Source organism: Chiroxiphia lanceolata, chromosome 16 (genome assembly GCF_009829145.1).
Source record: "Chiroxiphia lanceolata isolate bChiLan1 chromosome 16, bChiLan1.pri, whole genome shotgun sequence".
Taxonomy (NCBI): domain Eukaryota; kingdom Metazoa; phylum Chordata; class Aves; order Passeriformes; family Pipridae; genus Chiroxiphia; species Chiroxiphia lanceolata.
The window spans coordinates 3,571,211-3,589,747 of NC_045652.1; the positions used below are offsets into that span (position 1 = coordinate 3,571,211).

General features: G+C 40.8%; 1 protein-coding gene across 13 annotated transcripts in view; it reads left to right on the forward strand.

Annotated features, from left to right (window-relative positions):
- RBFOX1 (RNA binding fox-1 homolog 1) overlaps nt 1–18,537 on the forward strand; it is a 1,157,213-nt gene that overhangs the window by 335,344 nt on the left and 803,332 nt on the right. The gene's annotated exons all lie outside the window — the stretch shown is intronic.

Sequence of the window (18,537 nt, forward strand, 5' to 3'; positions counted from 1 at the left end):
AGTTCATTTCAGATGCCTGTTTCTGAATGTACTCGTCTCCCTTCAATTTGCCTGACACGTTGAACAGAATTGGATTAGATGTGTTTATAAAATGACTTCTCTCCAGGCCTGCAGCTCAGCTGGGAGGGTGAGATGGCTGGAAATGTATCCCTTGCAAGCTGCAATTGCTGCAACCTCCTGAGTCATCAAATCCATCTTCCCCTGGGGATGCAGGGCTGGTTTCACCTCAGGTATTTGATTTCAGTGTGGAGGTGCCAATGTCAGCTGAGCCCACACAGCAGTGTCTGACCAGCCTTGTTTTATCAGACAGGCTGGACTGGGGTTCAAACCCTTAAGGTACAACTTGTGTGATAACATGTGAAATCCCCTGCACAAAATACAAAATATTTGCCCCACCTTTCTCTTTCAAGTTGTTTTTTTCTTAAATCTGGTATTTATCTAGCACCAAATGCCTTCAAACTGGTTGTAAAAATTTGACTTCTGTATATAGGGTCACATTAGTATATAACTATATAACCATAAGGCTATATGAGAATATAAATATATTAGTGTATAATTAAAAAATAGTGTATAAATAAAATTCAATTATATAATTAAAAACGTTATAATAATATTAACAATATAAAATAGTTTATTCTAAGAGTTGTTCTAGGCTTCTTTTCAGAATTGAAAACTAGTTATGATTGCATGCTGAAAAATAGAATAATGAACACGCATATAAGGATTTCTAGCATGTTTGGATAATAGAAAATAAATACAAATACAAAATAAAGTACAAATAAATTTATACTATAGAAAGGGGTATGTGTTACCACAGTGGCCATGCTCAAATATGATAGAAGCAAATGGATAGTGATTTTCTTTAGTGTCAGGTTGGAAATGTAGTTCTGCTGATATATTTATATTTCACTCTGCTTCTCTCTCAGCTACCAATGATATACTACTATTTCTAGACAAAATTAGTCAGCTAAACATTTATTCCAGTTTTAATCAGTAATTTATCACTTTAAAACTATATCCACAGCCAAGGTAATCCTCCAAAACCAGCAGTAATCTTAAAACTGTGTGCAGAATAAGAAGGTTCTGCAGTTCATTTCTGTGAAGGCATGTGAGAGTACCAGAAGTGCCATTTTTTCATTTTATTTCTTTACCATATAGGAAATTACATCTACAGATTCCAAGTCTATGCTCTCTACTTTACCACTGCCATGTGAGGGTGTTTCTAGCAAGTCAGTAAAGAACATGCAGGCTATTTACTGTTCTGTTATGGGGTTGGGGTTGGTGCTGACTTTGAGGAAAACATCATTAAAGCCCCTTATCCTTAAAACACCCTGTGAAAGCCCCATTCCCAGTGATGTACTGCTGTGATACAGCAGCAGCACCAGGCTCCTTTGCTGCTGCATTTCTCAGAGCATAAAAGGGCAAAAGAAATACGAAAGAGGAAGAATGCTGCAAAAATGGGGTGTTTGGCTCTTGCAAATGTTTTCTTAAACGTGAATATGCTCCCCCCAAAAAAAAGCCTGTATGGAAACACGGCCCAAATTTGGCAGAGTTCAGGTGTAGATGTTATAGCCAAGGCCTTTCTTTAATCAGAGCTTGAGAGGAAAGGGGCCATAAAATCAATTCTAAGTAATCTTGGCAATGAGATAATAGTCCATTAATCTCATCAGTATAAGCATGAAATTTTCTGCTGCAGTTCATGCCTATACATTTGTAAGAAATTTATCAGTGGAAATGGGACAGAAGCCATAGGATTGCTGTAGGGGTTAGTGCCTCATGTTTCCTCTGCAGCCTTTGTTCCATTTACTCTTCTAACATTTTTTTTTCCCCACGGTGAAAAATGTACAATTCATCTGTGGAACGATGCCAACCAAAACTTGTTACCAGTTCCATATTAAATGAGAATTAGTGGCAAGCTTATAATGTGTCACTCATGAATCAGTGTTGAAGGTTGAAGGGGAAAATGTCAGAGAAAGCAGTGCTGTGACCTGCATGGTGCCACTCCAGCTGTGGATTGGGGCTGGGGAACTGCTCCCAATATCTGCTGGTACTGTGGTGTGGTGGTGCCCTTGCTTCACTCTAATTCCTGTGCACAGAAACCACTGGATGATACTCATAAGTTGTTTAAAAAAAAAACAAAACAAGCCTTTCTTTGAGAAGTTCTATTTATTAGGCTCCTGCTCTCCTCTGGCCTCTCTTGCTCTCTGAACAGCCCCCTTCGCCTGGGCTGCTACCTAAACAAGCCAAAGCATCAATAGGTACCCTGAATTTTGTTATTCATCATTTCTAGAAACCGTCAAAGAGAGTGCAGGCTTTCACAGAAAACATCATTTCATTTTTCTCCCTCCTCTCGAGGTTCCCCCCCCCTTTGAGAGCTTGTCTGTGTGTGACAAAGTTGCCTTTACAGAAATGGAATCTGGGGGGCCTTGGCTACTGGGCTTTCTCTTCCCTGGGAGGGTGGTGAAGCTCTGGCACAGGCTGCCCAGAGAGGTTTGGGATGCCCCATCCCTGAAAGTGTTCACAGCCACATTGGACAGAGCTCTGAGCAACCTGGTCTAGAGGAGGGTGTCCCTGCCCCTGGCAGGGGGTTGGAATGGGATGGTCTTGGAGGTTCCTTCCAACCCAAACCATTCTGTGATTCTCCTCTCTCCTCACGTGAACAAGGGCCTCTCTCCTTGCTCCCCATTTTCCTGTGAGTTGTCCCACCCTGTTGTTCATGTCAGCCACGCTTTCCCACATTAGGAACATCCTCATGGGATCATGGCACGAAGGTGGAGGCCAAAAGGAACAGCTCCCATGTTGTAAAGACTCCCTCCATGTACCACAATCCAGCAGTCCTGATTCACAGAAAGAGATGGCAAAATTTCATAGCAAAGTATAAAAATTTTTTCTGTCAAAGGCATTATCTGCTTGCTGGAAGATGCAGCAAGAGATGAGATAGAGGTGAGAAAAAAGGGAAGTCCACGTGGCTTGGTCATGGCTAATTGTCCTTTGGTACTGATCATTTCTGGGCATTTTTTTTGACAATGAAATGAAAGATTCACTGCCTTCCAACTGAGGAACTGAGTGTAGAGACTAAAGTAATTGTTAGTCCATAATCACTGAGGACAGTTACCAATATGAACAGCACTTCAGAGTTTTCTCATGGAATTCCACTAGGTTGGTTATTTGATTTTCATTCTACACTAAACGTATTATGTTACATGCTAAATATTATGATTCTTATTTTTGATACCGTAAGATCTATTTGTGGCACACACCATATTTTAAAAGATGACTTTCAAACCTTTCTGAGGAATTTTCTTTTGAAGGAAATTAAAAACTGTTATTTATTTATTTATGTTGAGTGAGTGCCATGTACTGCAAACACAGAGATGTGTAGCTATATCACCATGGATGTAATGCAGTAATACAATTTTTCCATAGCATAAAAAACTTCCTGGATATATCCTTTCTTAAAACCTCTGCAAGTATCTAATAGGACAGGTAATAACTGAAGCAAAATATATTTTTGGGTTATTTCCATGTATATTCTCTTTCATTGTATTTTCAGCTGATAATAACAATAATTGGATTTTTAAAGCAAATGCTAAAGAAACAGGACCTACTTGCCCTCTTTCAGCACAAATATGCTATGAGCTGGGTCTATAAAACATACTAAGATTTCCAAATTTATTCATGCTGATTTTTGTTTTGTTCCTAAGGGTGAAGTTCCTGTAATGTCATCAAAATAGGGTGTGATCACAATGGCTTTGTCCTCTCTATAAAATAGTTTTTTGGATGCTACACTATTAAACTGTGCAGGTGCTTTGGTTTTATTGTAAATATTATCTAACCGAGAATGCCATAAATGGGAAACTATAATTTTAAATATCACTTGATTTTCTTCTCTCTCAAAAAGAGAAGATAATCCTAAATTTATATGTAGGCTGCCCTCAGTTTCTACAGTCTGCTGAGACTTTTGTATAAAAGGCTTACGGATTGTCACAGGAAAGAAAGATTGTATTTATGTAGCTCGTGATTTCAAAATTGGAAGCAATTTTTATTTTACCTACTTTACCTGACTCTCACCTGAATGATTATTAAACACAGCACAAAGCTGTAGATGGAAGCAGTAATGTCTATTTATTCCTATAGTTTTTTTCAAAATCATAAGTCACTCTACTGTAGGACAGAAGAAATTCCAGTGAATCACCTGGAATTCTATATAATGAAGTGTGCAATATCAGACTTCTAACTGTAAACCACTGCCTGTTGTCACAGGTAATTTTTACCCAAATACTTGCCACAGCTTCCCATAATTTTTGCCTTAACTAAAGATGCAGCAGTTGCCTTTATTTGTAAGGATTTCACCCAGAACACCAAAAAATGTGGGTGTCTGTAGCGACTGGGCAAATTTGGCTCAGGAGCATTTGCATCTTGGGTGAATATTCCATGGTGCTACATAATTCCAGGCTTAATTAGTTCATCTAAGCTTTCCCTTTCTGGCAGGGGAGTGAGTGGGTAAGAAGAGTGTGTCAGACCTGTCTTGGTTTGCAGTGAAAACCCGACTGAGGTGACTCTTTTGTCATTGATTATTGGGGAGGATTTCTCCAGCTGGATGCCTTCTGCCTGGTCACCATAAATTAGTTTTGTGTCACTGCCTCTAACAACCACAACACACTGATAGTCTTTAAATGATGGTTTATATGACCTGAGACAAGATCTAGCCTTATTTTTCTGCTCTATTACTTTCAAAGAATAGTCTTTCTATTATTATCAGGCCTGTGTAAAATAATTGTAAACCCCTTTAAAATTTATAGCAGTTTTGTTCATTGCATCTCATGAATGCAAACCTCAGCAGAATTGTAAACTGTTAATGAGCAGATGTAAGTATATGTATTTTAATAGTGTGATAATGTGATCGGGTTTTTTATTATTTTGGAATGGTTTACAGCTTGCAGGTTTTTCAGAACTGTTCTGGGTTGATTTTTCTGCAGCTGTATAAATAAGATAGGAATTCTCTGACAGTATGATGAAGTTATAAAAATATAAGCTGGCTGTGAGGGCACAGTCATGGTTGTGAGAATTTGGGTTTACCTTAGCAGGTACAACAGGCAGAATCTTCTCTGATTGGAGTCAGATTTCATAGGTGGTGAATAACAAAACCTTAGGAATTAACATTTCTGTTGGAATTGGGCATTTTTTAACCTGATTTTTAGGTAACAATCAACATTTGAAATGGTTGAAGAGTAGTTTTTAATACTTCAATGCTTTGTAAGTCAGTAGTTGCCAGTTTGCAAGAGAGTAGCCTGTTGCTTTCTAAATAAAGGCTCTCAAAAAAGTAAAGGAAAAATTTCACTTTACGTACAACTGCACCTTTGATTAAGGACAGCAAATTCCTCTTTTGCACTCCTGAGTCTCTGAAGGGGTTTTATTGTTTGTTAATTTGACACATTGAAGGTGGTTTTCAACCTACTGCTGGAGAAAGGCTGTGAAATAACCCCAGACTGTTCCAGGTGGTTTCAGCCATCACAGGCCAAGCTGGTGGTGCCTTGAACTTCTCTTGGTGAGGCACTGGTAGATGTTTCAGAACAAATATTATGTGTTCCTTGATTAAAAAGGTGTGCAAGACATATTGTGTGCTCCTTCAGCTCCAGCACTGCTACATAGGTGCAATAACCCCCTTGAGGTGGATCCTGGTACTTCTGAGCCTTGTTTGGAGACGTTCACGAAGACAATTTTCTCCTTATCGTGAGGTTCATAAGGTTTAAATACTTTTACATTGTAGAAATGGACATTATCTACTAAAGATAACAAAAAAAAATTAATGCATTATTTATTTACTGCAGTAAAGTCCAGCCTTGTACTTTTTGTTGGAAACCTTGGAATAGTTTGATGGAAAAGGGAATACAAAGAGGTCCTGTGAGTGGATTACCAGAGTACCATGTCTGACACATGGCCTTTCACAGCCCATTTCACAAACTTTTCATCACCTCATTATTTTCTGACACTTTACAGAAGGTGAGGAATGCTCAGTGAAAATACATAAATCATGAGACCCCTTCAAAACTTCCTGTCCCCTCTGCTGCTCAGGAGTGCTGAGATGGTGGAGCTTTCACTCTTGGCACTCAATTCATAGGAGGTTGTTTGGTGAAAAAAAAAAAGTTGTAAAATAGAGCAGAATACAAGGAAATAAAGCAACTATAATGAAATAATAGTAATAATATGAAATAGAGAAATGAGGAAACACAGATAAAAGGGAGAGGATGAGTGCAAGAATTTTATATTTAAGGTGTTAAAAGCTGAAAAGTCAAGAAAAGGGTAAGGGGGAGGGATTTTGTCAGTGTTGCAAAAGAATTACCCCTCACTGGAGAATTTGCATAGATTTTTAATTCACATGGGTAAAGGCAAAGGTTAAACTTTATGGAAGTCACTTTACTGTGTTGGTGTCTTTCAAACACAGGTTTAGTGGTCTGACTGAGAACAGAACCAGGACACAATATTGAAAACACAGTGAGCTTTGCATAGGGGGCCATGGTGGGTTCAGCTGCTCGTGGCTCCAGTGAGCAGAGAGGGGAAAGAGGGACTGGACAGTGGGGTCTGTGTCAGGGACACTCGTGGGACAGAAATAAATGAGATAAAGGACAGGGAAGTACAAAGGTGTTTTGTTTATTCCTCGGGAGCGACAGCAAACGTGCAGACGTGGTGAGAAACACGGTAGGTGCTGCACATAATGAGGCAATTTCAATAAAGGATGACTTTGCTGTCTTCATTTTAGCTGGTTTGAACCATTTCCATCAAAAACAGTTCACAAACTTTTTCCTGAGAGGCTTTGCTGCTGAGCTGGGTTTGCACGGCCAGGTTCTGGGAACTGAGGGGCTGCAGGGTGGGCACCTGCCAGGAGAGGTCATTAGAGAAGTTTGTGGGGTCAGATTTGCTCTTCACCATTCACTTTACTTCCCCATTTATGCCAAATTAAGGTTTTAATAAAGCTTATGTAAACCAGGGATCCTCTTCCTTGGATTTTATATGCTTTATGTGCCCTTTGGGGCACAGGGGAAGAGCCATGTGAGGCATGGAGCACTGGGACATCAGCCTTCCCACTGATCTTCACAGCTGGGACAGGAGGCTTGACAATACAGTCAGGAAATTTTCTGATCCTGATTCCCTACGTGTTTAGGAAGCAGTTCATGAATGCAGGAAGTCTTACAGTTTTTCTGTGTGTTAATATGGGAATTTAAACATAGTTACTTAAAAGACAGTATTAACTGGTCTGTTAATGAGCAATTCAGGGGGAAAACTCACCAAAAATGGGTACTTTCTCCATCCCAAATCGATTTCCATGCCTTTGTCACTGTTTCCCACCTAATTAAATCGATGGTTCTATTGCTGAGTTTAAAATGAAGGTGACATGAGCTCCCAAAATGCTGCTGAAACCAATGGTCCTTGCAAAAGGTCTTTGTTTTTGTTGCCACAGAGTTCAGGGTGTTACACCTGTTTTTTTAACAGGATAAATTTTTATGCCATCATGTTCCCAGATTTACCCAATATCAGGAAATTACAGGTCCCATTACTACTCTAGAAGGACAAGGCCAGTATTGTACAAAGAAAGGAGGAAAAATAGTGTTTTTATTTCATCTTTTCATCTATTTCTCAGCAGTTACAAGGAAAATATTATCTACCCATCAAGTTTTGTTTTTATTTTAAAAGTGCTGAAGGATTTTAACTGTGTTTGGTGTAAGAATACAATAAAAATTCTAGTTTTATGTGCTGCTGGACTCTTTCACCTAGGAACCCTAGGAATCACCTAGGGTTCACAGTCCACCCCTTTTCAGGGGAACATAAAAGTAGTGAAATGCTCCTCTCTCAAGAAAACCTTTTTGTTAAAGATAAATTCAGGGCTTTTTTGTTGGTTTTTTTTTTCCAGACATTCATACAAAGCTTTATCTTGCTCTGCAATTAGTCTCCCTGCAATCAAATAAAGGGCATGGATTAATGGAAGAACCACTAGAAATATTTTAAAGGGATTAACATTAATGGAGAAACAAATTATCTTTCTATCAAATGAGGTTAATAACAAAAATTAGTAGTGGCCCCTCACAGTTAGTCACTAACCTCACAGAGTCTGCTAGAGATTAATCAAGTGAGTTTTTCCGTAAAACCTGTAGAATTTTCAAGTGTTTTGGGGCCCAGTTCTCATTGTGAAAAGGTTCAAGAACCTTGGAAGCTCTTACTGCCATGTCAGGTTGAAAAACTCCTTTCTTCAAGGAATGAATTGTAACCTGAAGGGTTTTCTGGAGCAGCAGGTGCCCAGTTGAACTCTCACTGAAATTCCTGTTCCACAAGGTCCTGCTCAGCCTGTACAGCCTGTCTTGTTCACAGTGTAAAATGACTACAGGTTCATTAACACTTCAACTCATAATTAAGTCCATGTAGTAGATAAAAAGAGGGTATTTCTTTTTATTGACTCTATTCTACAAAAAAATATAATTGCTTATTCCCTTACGATATTTAAAGCAGTTAAAGTGTGGCTTTTATTTGCATAAAGGCAATTTGCAAAGATGGTTTGTAGAATCATGTCAAGCATCAGTTTGACCCATGTATTGATGTGATATTTCCTGTAGTTGCTGACCGGCTGTAAACACACCTTAGAAAACCTTGGGCGTGTCTCACAGCTCTGAGGGGTGTGTGGCTGCAGGATAATTATTGTCACTTCTGGTTGATTCTTTCAACATGATTTTTACCATAAAAACCACTGCCTTTAGTAAGACAGGTACAGCCAAAACAGCCAGAGCTGTATAACTTTGCCTGTTTTTGTATGTTTGTGTGTTGACTGTTTTTGTAGACACAAGTGACTTAAGCAGTGCTCTTTGCTGTTTTTCTTTTTTTTTTTTTTTTAATTAAACCTTTAGGCACAGGGATGATTCTCAGATCACTTCTACACTTGTCTGCATCTGGACAGCCTGGAGGTTACCAGGAGACTACCTGGAAGCTAAATTTTCACTTGCTCTAAAAACAGAAGTAGAAGAGTAATTTTGAGCTGTACTGTAATTTTTAAATTCTAATACTCTGAGTGCAGTGTAGTGAATGGGGACAAATGGAGGGCGCTGGACATGGTTCTCCAGTCATGTTCTGTGCAGATGCAAACTCATTCACAAGTACAAATCTTATTTTTTGATTAAGGTCTTGTCATGGTTTGAGATAGCCCAAATTCCAATTCCCTAGCTCCATCCCCCCTCCCACATCTCAACCCAATGTGAGATGGGTTTTTTCCAGACAAAACACAACCAGACTCAGAATGGGGAAAGGGAATATATTACAATGACTGTACAAATAAATACTACAATACATTATACACACGACTACAACTATCTCTACCATGACATAAGTATTTACAATGGATCAGATCTCTTCTCCCCTCCAAATAAAAGTCCAGGAGGGAAAGAAGGACAGATCCCTTCCAGTCTCTCAGGGCAGCAGCTTCTTCAGAGTAGCAGTCACTAAGCAGCAGCATCTTCTAAGGCAGCAGGCTCTCTCTGTCTCTTCTGTTTCTTGCAGCAGCTGATAGCTGGATCTCTGCCAGCACACACGAGGGGGTATCGCCCTCGGCCACTCGTCTCTCCAAACGAGTGGTCTTCCGTGGGCTTCGTCACCCCAGACAAAGGTCGTATCACCACGTCATATCACGAAGCACAGGGGGTCTTCGTGACGGTCTGGTATCTTCAGGAGATTCAAGCTCCTTGCAGGGCCTCTGTGCCCTGTCTCAGGCTGCGAGCTTCTTTGTAGCTTGCAGCAAGGGAGGGCCTCAAGGCCAACCTCCCACACTCCGTCCTGGCTGAGCTCTCAGGACGTCCGAGCTTCTCAGCTCCTCTCTGCAGTGCATGTTGCACTTCAAGGCTCTTTCAAGTAAGAGTCTATCAACTTCCTCCTTCCAGGAGGTCTCAAAGGAGTTTTGGGGGGTCTGGTATCAGTTCTTACCCCCAAGAACTCTGTAGAACTCAGCTGCTGACTCTCCTTCCCTCAGGTCTCCTTCCAGGAGTCCCTTCTCTGGTGCTGCATGTCTTTGTTGCTTCTTCGGTTCAGTTCTGGCTGCTGCTTTCTCCGGCCGCTGCCACGGCCACTGCCCACGATGGAGAAAACATCTCCCAGCATAACTACAGGCACCTAGCCCAGCATTATGCTGTTCCAGGTCCCCACAGGCCCCAGCTGGGGCTGGGGGCCAAAGCCCCCCCTGTGGGGCTCTGAGCCCCTTCCTCGTGGCTCACAACATGGCCACCTTCTTCTAACCCAAAACTACAACTCTTCTCTTCCGTTTGGTTGTGATATGTTTACATTTTTTGCAGGAGCGCTCATTGGACAGAATTTCAAAACTTCCAGGGGTTTCCACCCCTTGGGGTCTACCACTTTTCTTATCCTCTGGGGGAAAACGAAGTCCAAACCACTACAACACTCAATGTGATGGGATGATATAATCAACCTTGTAAGCAAAAAATAAATGCCTGCTTTTGATCACCTTCCCAGGAAAATTCTGCTGGCAGATTATGTGGGGGCAAAGTATTTAAACTGACATAAAATCTTATAAAAATCGGATTTATTTAAAACATTGGTTCCTTAGATGTAGTTATAGAAAGAAATAATGACTATCCACGTAGACTTAATTTTTAGCACAGACTGTAGTCAAGCATTGGTGGCTTTCAGCACCTCTTCATTTCACACAACATTGCAGAGGAGCTGGCATTCACAGCACGGGCTAAAAGTCATTAGACCCAAATTGCTGCAGATCAAGTGGCTCAATGTTGTGTTTTTCAAGTGTTTCAAGGCCAGGTTGGACAGGGCTTGGAGCAACCTGCTCTAGTGGAAGGTTCCCTGCCCGTGGCAGGGGGTTGGAACAAAATGGTCTTTAAGGTCCCTTCCAACCCAAACCATTCTATGATTCTCCATTCTCCTCAGATGAACAAGGAGCTCACAAAGCATTTTGGGATTCTTTTATTCCATGTTCTGTAGGATCACTGCCAGAGTGCTGCCAGGAGAAAGGGGAGGGGTCAATCTCCATGTCTTCTCCTCACGCATCCTGAGAAATGTTTAAAGTTCCACATGTTATCATATTAAAAATTCCAATAATCAAACCCACAACACAAAAACCATGAAAAACCTAAAGCAAGTAGTGGCATGTTCCCCCTGCCCTTCTGTGCTTGCTTTCAGGTACATCTGCCTCTGACGTGCTCCTCTCTAATGGCAGAAAATCAAAGTTATTCCCTTAAGGAAAAGCTTTTTTTATAACAGTTGCGTAGCCAAAGGTCCCTGGTGAAAAAGTTTTCCTAATAATTTTCCAATAAAGAACAGAAAACCCACAAAGGTGGTATTTCCAGAGGAGTGTATTATTAGAAAGAATTGATATTTGAGGAGCTTTATTTTATTAAAAATGTGCAAGAACTCCTGTATGTCATTTCACGCACAGCTTAGTGAAAGGTTAGAAAATTAGCTCCTGTGTGCTGCTTATGCACTGGGATGGATGAAGGAGACTTTACATTTCACAACTTCTTGTTTCTGACAAGTTCCAGTGAATTATTTATGTGGCCACTTATCCTATAAAGATGGAACTGAGGGTACAAACTGAGTTCACAAACGCTACCAGAAAGCCTTCAGGTGATAAGATGAAAATGGATCTTGGTCGCTGCTGATCTCAAACCTGGGCTTGAATTTGTGGCCTACAGATGAAGGGTTCTGTGGGCTTACATTTTTCATCTCTAGGTCGTGAATTTGTGCAGTTTATGAACAATTCATGAAGTTCTATTTATCTTCAGCAATTGCCTCATGAATCGAGGATTTAACTGGAATAAGATAATCCAGGAAATAGTAAATTTCAATTCATTTTTATGACTCTAATATATATTCCACATATGAGAGCAGAGATGTGAATACATTAGTGATAAAAATACTAGAAAGAAATTACCTATTTCTGTAACTGTAGTTTAATTCCCAAAGATGTGCAGTCAGAGATTGGGGCAGATCTGACTTTTTGCAGCTCTTGGATTTTCTGGGAGTTTCTACCCTTAAAAGTGAGTTGAATGCACCTCTGCAGGTTCTTTGCCTCTCTCTTATTTATAATGGACCTCTTTTCAGCTTGATTCTCTATCTAAAGCAACATGGATTCACAGATAAAAGTCTGGGGAAATACTTTATTATTTTCAGGGATTTTCTTTTTATTTCTCTTTGCTAAACAATAGCTGCTCTGTATTTGTTGTTGATAAAACTGTTTTAAATCCCTTCTCTGCTGCAAACATGTGACCTTAGGCAAGTTGTTCTCAGTTATGTTAGTCCACACTCCAGGATTTGCTATCTTCAGTTCTGGAGTATTTCCAGAACTATGCTGTTAGACTGAGGGGCAGGTTCAGACTGGATTCTAAAATCCTGTAATTAATGAACTACAAAGTCTGGCTCCAAACTTGTTTTAGGGGATTGAGAATCAAATAATTATCACAAAAGATATTTTCAAATTCTGTCTTGGACATGAGTATTTCAATTAGTACTTCAAATAAGAATTTTAAATTTTGCATATATGTAAATGCAGGTGTCAATGAGTTCCTCAAATTTAGGGGGTACAAATGTCAGCACAGATGCCCATTTGGTCAGAGAGCTGTAGAAAGAATAAACTGCATAATCTGCAACTATGGAAAAAGTACTTCCAAACCTGTACAAATGATTCCAGATGAAAAAGTTTATTAGTTATGGCATGATCAAAAGAAGTTACACTTGGAGAAACCATAAAAACTGTCAGTCCTTCCATTGCCCTGAATCCTGCTATGGCAATGTAAGAGTCAAGGACAACATATCCCAGCACCAAACAGGCCCTGAAAGTCTTTGAGAATTGCTTAACTGGACTCTCCAGCTCACACCCATTCCCCAGGAATTGTTACAGGGCAGATGACTGTGCCCTCTAGTCTGGCAGGGTACCCGTATTTTTGACAAGAACTACAAAGCCTTTCTGCAGCATCTGCAATATTTGCTTTCCTTAAGGAAAGAAGCACCTGCCCCTTGGCCCAGGAGCAGCACAGAATTCCTCAGGAGCCTGGCTGTGTGTTCACACACAGGTCCAGCAGCTCTTTTACAACAAAACTCAGGATCATTGTTCTCATTGCACAGGGAAGAAAACCCTCGGAGAGCTAAAGAGAAAGGGGAAGTGCTTTTGGCAGTGGCATCCTCAGGAGTCAGATGGAGATGGCGTTGGATTGAAATTTTCCAGAGTCCTGCTCTGGTTCTTTCAGTAGCAGGGCTTGTCTCCTCCCTTCCAAATGTCCCTAACATAAAGGAGAAAAAGCTGACACCGTTGCTTTTAACAATTCCTGTCAACACTTGCCTAGCCCTGCCGAAATATAAATGGAAGTGAAAGCAGAAAGGGAAGCACAGAACCTGACAATGTTTAATCTGTGAACCCATCCCTCCACATGGGACAGCAAAAAGGCAACGTGCACACTGGAGGTTTCCTCCAAGAAAGGTCAGTTGAACCAGCCTGACCTTTTTACCACATATAAAGCCATAAGTCATCAGCCCTATCTGAATGCTCTTCAGTCCCAAGGTGCTCCCAAAATAACCTGGAGATAAAACAGAGTGATAAAAATCAGGAGATGCTGCTGAGTTGGGTGTGCAGTTGCTTCTTCAAGATGTTTCTTCAAGAGGATTGGTACATATGCTGTAAGTCAAAGTCAGGGGACAGGGAAAAAACAACTCCCTGGAGAAAGGAAAGAGATCAGCATTTTATCACAGGCAAATAAGTTGGAAACTCTCAAATTTTATAGATATGTAGATGCAAGCACATGAAGATGCTGCTATTAGGGCATTAAAAACAGAAGTATTATCTTGCTACTCAATGATTCTACTAAATAGCTATGAATGTCTTAAAGTAGGTCTTAAATCTGCGTGACAATATAGTTCATTTTATTATTTAGGACTGAAATATGAAATATTGTAATAATAACTTAAAAGTGTGGGTCAGATATCCCAGAATTATTCTCCTAAGTAGAAAGATATGAACAAAATGTAGCAACAGCTTAACTCCTTCTTCTGACATGGAGACAAAACCATTGAATTATTCAGACACCAGTATTTGATCCGCAGCAAATAATCCTTGCTCTGCAATGCACAAGAGAAGGAGAAATTCAGTCTAACTGGATTCATTAATCTGACCATACACACACACACACAATTTATTCAACTCCAGTCAACAAACCATCCAGGAAACAAGAGCTCAGACACTATAAATTGTCTAAAAGCACTTAAGGAATGTGAGATTAAACTAAAACTGCACCACCAGCAGCAGGGTACATGTACAGAGTGCTACATCTTTTTTTTTTTTTTCATGTTTTGTCTGTGAAAGGTGATTTCTCCATTTCCTTAAGTCTGATTCCTGTTTTGTCCCGAATTTCAAGAATCAAGACACCACCTTCCTCCAGGTCATTCAAGGCTTTCTGCTCAATGTCCCATGGTTTAACTGCCAGTGGACTGTTCCCCAAGGATAGACCAAGGCATAACTACCCTAAAAATGATTCCTCGAGTGTTTATGGCACTGAAATTTGTGATACATCAGCAACCACCTCACTTGGATTTACTTTCTTTTAAGCTCACCCACTTCACTGCAAATGGCTTCTGTGTTGTGGCATCTGTGGATTTGTTAGAGATGCTCTTTGCTGCGAGTACATTATGAATTTTTAAAGCATTAAATATGTATGTACTATTTATATCTTCCTTACAAATACATGGAATCTTTATTTTTGAAGACTTCAAATAAATTTTTTACCGCTTTTCTCTTGATTTCTTTTTTTTTTCTTTTGATACAGCATCTGCAGCATTGACTTAGTCTGCTCTTCAGAACAATTATTTTCTCCAAGAAATCATCTTTTATCTCCAGCTCATCTTCCACCATACCATAGATCTGTTTTCTTAAGATCTCTTGATTAGAACAATCACACACCAGTTCCCAAATTTGGAAATAAACTCTGAAAACATTTTACTATAAAGGGAAAAATATTTCCAATTTTAATAAAACCATAAATAGGCTTTTGTTCAGAAAAGAATTTTTTAAAAAATATTTTAAAATTAATCCCTAACTGGGAATGTGTATAAAACATCATGTCTCAGCAGAGCCTTTCATTGCCTGACCTTTATTTTGTTCTCTTGCCATTGATAATTTAAATTCAATTGGAAAATATCCCCTTTCAAAGTAACATGTTTAAGTGCATGACTAGCCAATTATATTTAAATCTGTGTATTTTCTTTGTAAATATTTCCCATAGGAATGACTGAAAATTGTCAGGCTTCACACAGTGGTGACTTTGGGGTAGAATTGCCAGCATTTTTTTTTTTAATCGTGTGCTTTAAATGGTTTGTCTATTACCAAGATGAATAAATAGCAACATATCTTTCTGCAGGTGGTTCTAAGAGATGCACAGGCAGGTACATTTGGATACATCAGGCTTAGGAAAGGAAATATTGTAATGCTTGGAGCTCTGGGACAAAAGACAATATTTGGGTGCTGTTCTCTGCTCTGCCACTGCCCCATGTGAGACTCTGACACTCTCTGCTGGCTTCTCTTTGCTCATCATTTATCTCTCCTTTCTTCTCATCAACAGTTATTTCTTCCACCAAAACTTTCACCTCAGCTGGGAGTCTATATATAATAATGATGGCAAAGTCTTATATATAATAAGTAGTCTAAAGTCTCTATATAATAATATATAAACAAAGTCTATCTATAATAACGATGGCAAAGTTTTGAGTACAGAGGAGTTCTTTTAAGAAAGATCTGACTTGGAGTTCAAGGTTCTTTCATGGGAAGGGAACAAAGGGAAAACAGACATGAAAAACAAGCCAAGAGAACCTTTCTGCCAGGATTTATTCAAAAGAAGAGTACGTAGGTGTTGGGACTGCAAAAGACAAGCTCTGATCTTTTAACATACACCTGTTTCTGTAATCAAGGCCAGATGAAAGCAACAAACACCTGGACCTGATTTAGTTTTAATCCTGTGAGTAGTCCTCAATACTCCAGTGAGTATTCCCTACTCCTCAGGAATGCTCAAATGCCTGAAGAAAACTTGGTAGCAAGTCCAGTTTGTGAGATTTCTGTGTTCCTTCATGGAGGATTTTGATTTAGCTCATGTTTTTGTGTGAGCTTCACCTGTTTATTATTTTAGCACCTTAAAACAGTTTTAATTCTTCATTCTTGAGGCTGCCAGCTGTACAGAGAGGTGAGTGGACAGTGGAAGACTACAGGTCAGATTTTGAAGGGAAGTGAGATACTTAAAAATGTTTGCATTGGTGCCACCCTGAAAATCACATATTTGGGAAAAAGAAAGGAATTCCAGGCTGTTTCACTTGGGAAGGCACCAGATGGTCCTTCCTTCCTAGGTTTCATAAAACTGCTTCATGGCCCTGTGCAAGGGTCTTTGGGCCTTTGGGCAAGAGAATCTTACACTGCTCTGAGTCAATCAATGGTCAACTCTGTGTGAGCTGGGATTGACCCTAAATAACCTAATGGCAAAAATTTCACCAGGAAAAAAATTTGCCTCATACTGCATCAGCACATATCATCAAAGGCTGGACATTTTTTACAGGGAAGCTCATCTTTCAGGGTTTTTTTTATCAGTTCAGTCTTTAAAAAGTGCTGACAAAGTAGCAGGAATTGGGCCACATGGCAAACCTGTCAATGTAGTCAGTCATATTTAAGCAGAATGTTGAAAATTATTTTCCTATAAGAGGGCCTAAACATACAAATTAGGAAGGGGTTAAGAAATATTTCCAGCATTGTGTTTCATTTCTACTTGCTAAGCTTCTACTAGGATCACTTTATCATAGACAGATTAGTAAATATGGCTTTAAGTGTCTCCTACTGCAAAGAGTGCCCAGTGACCCACTGTAAGATAATTTTGTAGCAGTTTAAAGAACTTCAGTGTAATGTCTTGACCCCCAGTTTACATTTGTTGAACACAAGCCTCCCACTGCCTTCTTTGTGTTGATTTTGGAGTGAATTGGAAGGTTAAAAACAGAAGTGAAGGAAACCCACAGCGTGGATTTAAAGATCCATCCAAGGATCTTTATGTGAACTTCATAGGGACTGGGACATACATTTTAAGAGAATCTGTTGTGATAACTTGATAAGTTACATTTGGATCCTGAAAATGAATGTTTGACTATCTTTGTCCCTGTCAGATTTAAACAAGGTAGAGCTAAAGTTTTCCAGCTGTTAGTTTAACACTGCTTCATGTTTGATGAGGAATGGTAAATTCTGTTTGAAAAGATCCAGCTTCATAAACTGGTCTGACTTGGTAAAGGAACATTCCTGAGCAGTTCTGCTGAGTTACGTATTTAGGGGATCCAGGATCGTACCTTGGGCCTTAAAATAGCAACAGAAATAGGCCAAGCCCCAAATCTGTCAGGAGAGGCAAGGGGATACAGATACGTGCTTTTTGAGGTACTTCTGTTGATGATAGATGTGGGAACTGCAGTTGAACTTAAGAATATTTGGCTTTATTTTCTACAGAGATGAAAGAGTTTAGAGGGAGGTTATTAATTTAAAATTTTTTTTAAGGAATCCCACGCTTATGATTTAAAGCTTGCCTCCTCATTATCACCTGATTGTTACAGGTTTGCATTTCCATCTCCACGCTTGAAACAACTCCTTGCTCCTAAACCACAGGAGGTAGCACATCTGTGTGATGCTCACACTACCCATCTGTGATTGATAGCAGTTTACATGCTGAAGTCAGTCTCAGTGGCATTAATTTATTGTAACTGAAGGCTGAGCACAAAAATGTTTGATCGTTACAGACTCAATACCTAACGTATAGAGAAGGACGAGGCATTGTTCTGACAGGTCTTGATGTTTATTATTTCCCTCAAACTTTCTCGCTAATAGCCGCCGTCAGCCTAATTCAACAGCAATCCATGCGGTTAGGGATGCTGCGAGATGCTCTGCGCATTAGAAATCTTGTAAGATTTGGTTTCCTTTGGGCAAAGGGGAAGGAGAGGAAGCACAGAGATGGCTGAGGCTCGCCAAGGGCATCGTTTTAATCAGCAGTTTCCCCAGCGCCGCTTTGTGTATATGTGTATATATGTGTGTGCGTGTGTTTGCCGACAGCCCCTGCGCGCTCCGGCCGGGGGATCGCGCAGCTCTCCGGGCCGAGGGCTCAAAGTTGCCACCGCGCCGCCGGTGACCCGAGGAGGTTCCGCCCCGGCGGAGCGCGCCCGGCCGCGGGCATCCCCCGCATCCCGCGCATCCCCCGCCGCAGGTGCGGGGGGGCCGCTCTCCGCTCCCCGCGGGTTCCCGGGCGCCGCCGCGCGGCCGCCAATCCCAAATCCCGGGCGCGGCCGCGCCCCCACCCGCCGGGGAGCCCCCGCTCCCCCCCGGGGGCCCCGCGCCGCCGTCCCGCCGCATCCCGCCTCCGCCGCCGCTCCCGCTCCGCCGCCTCCCCCGGCGCAGGGGCTCCCCCGCCGCTCTCCGCTCTCCCCCCCAACACCCCCGCCCCAGCCCGCCCCGCCGGGCTTGAAGGTCACCTCCGCCCG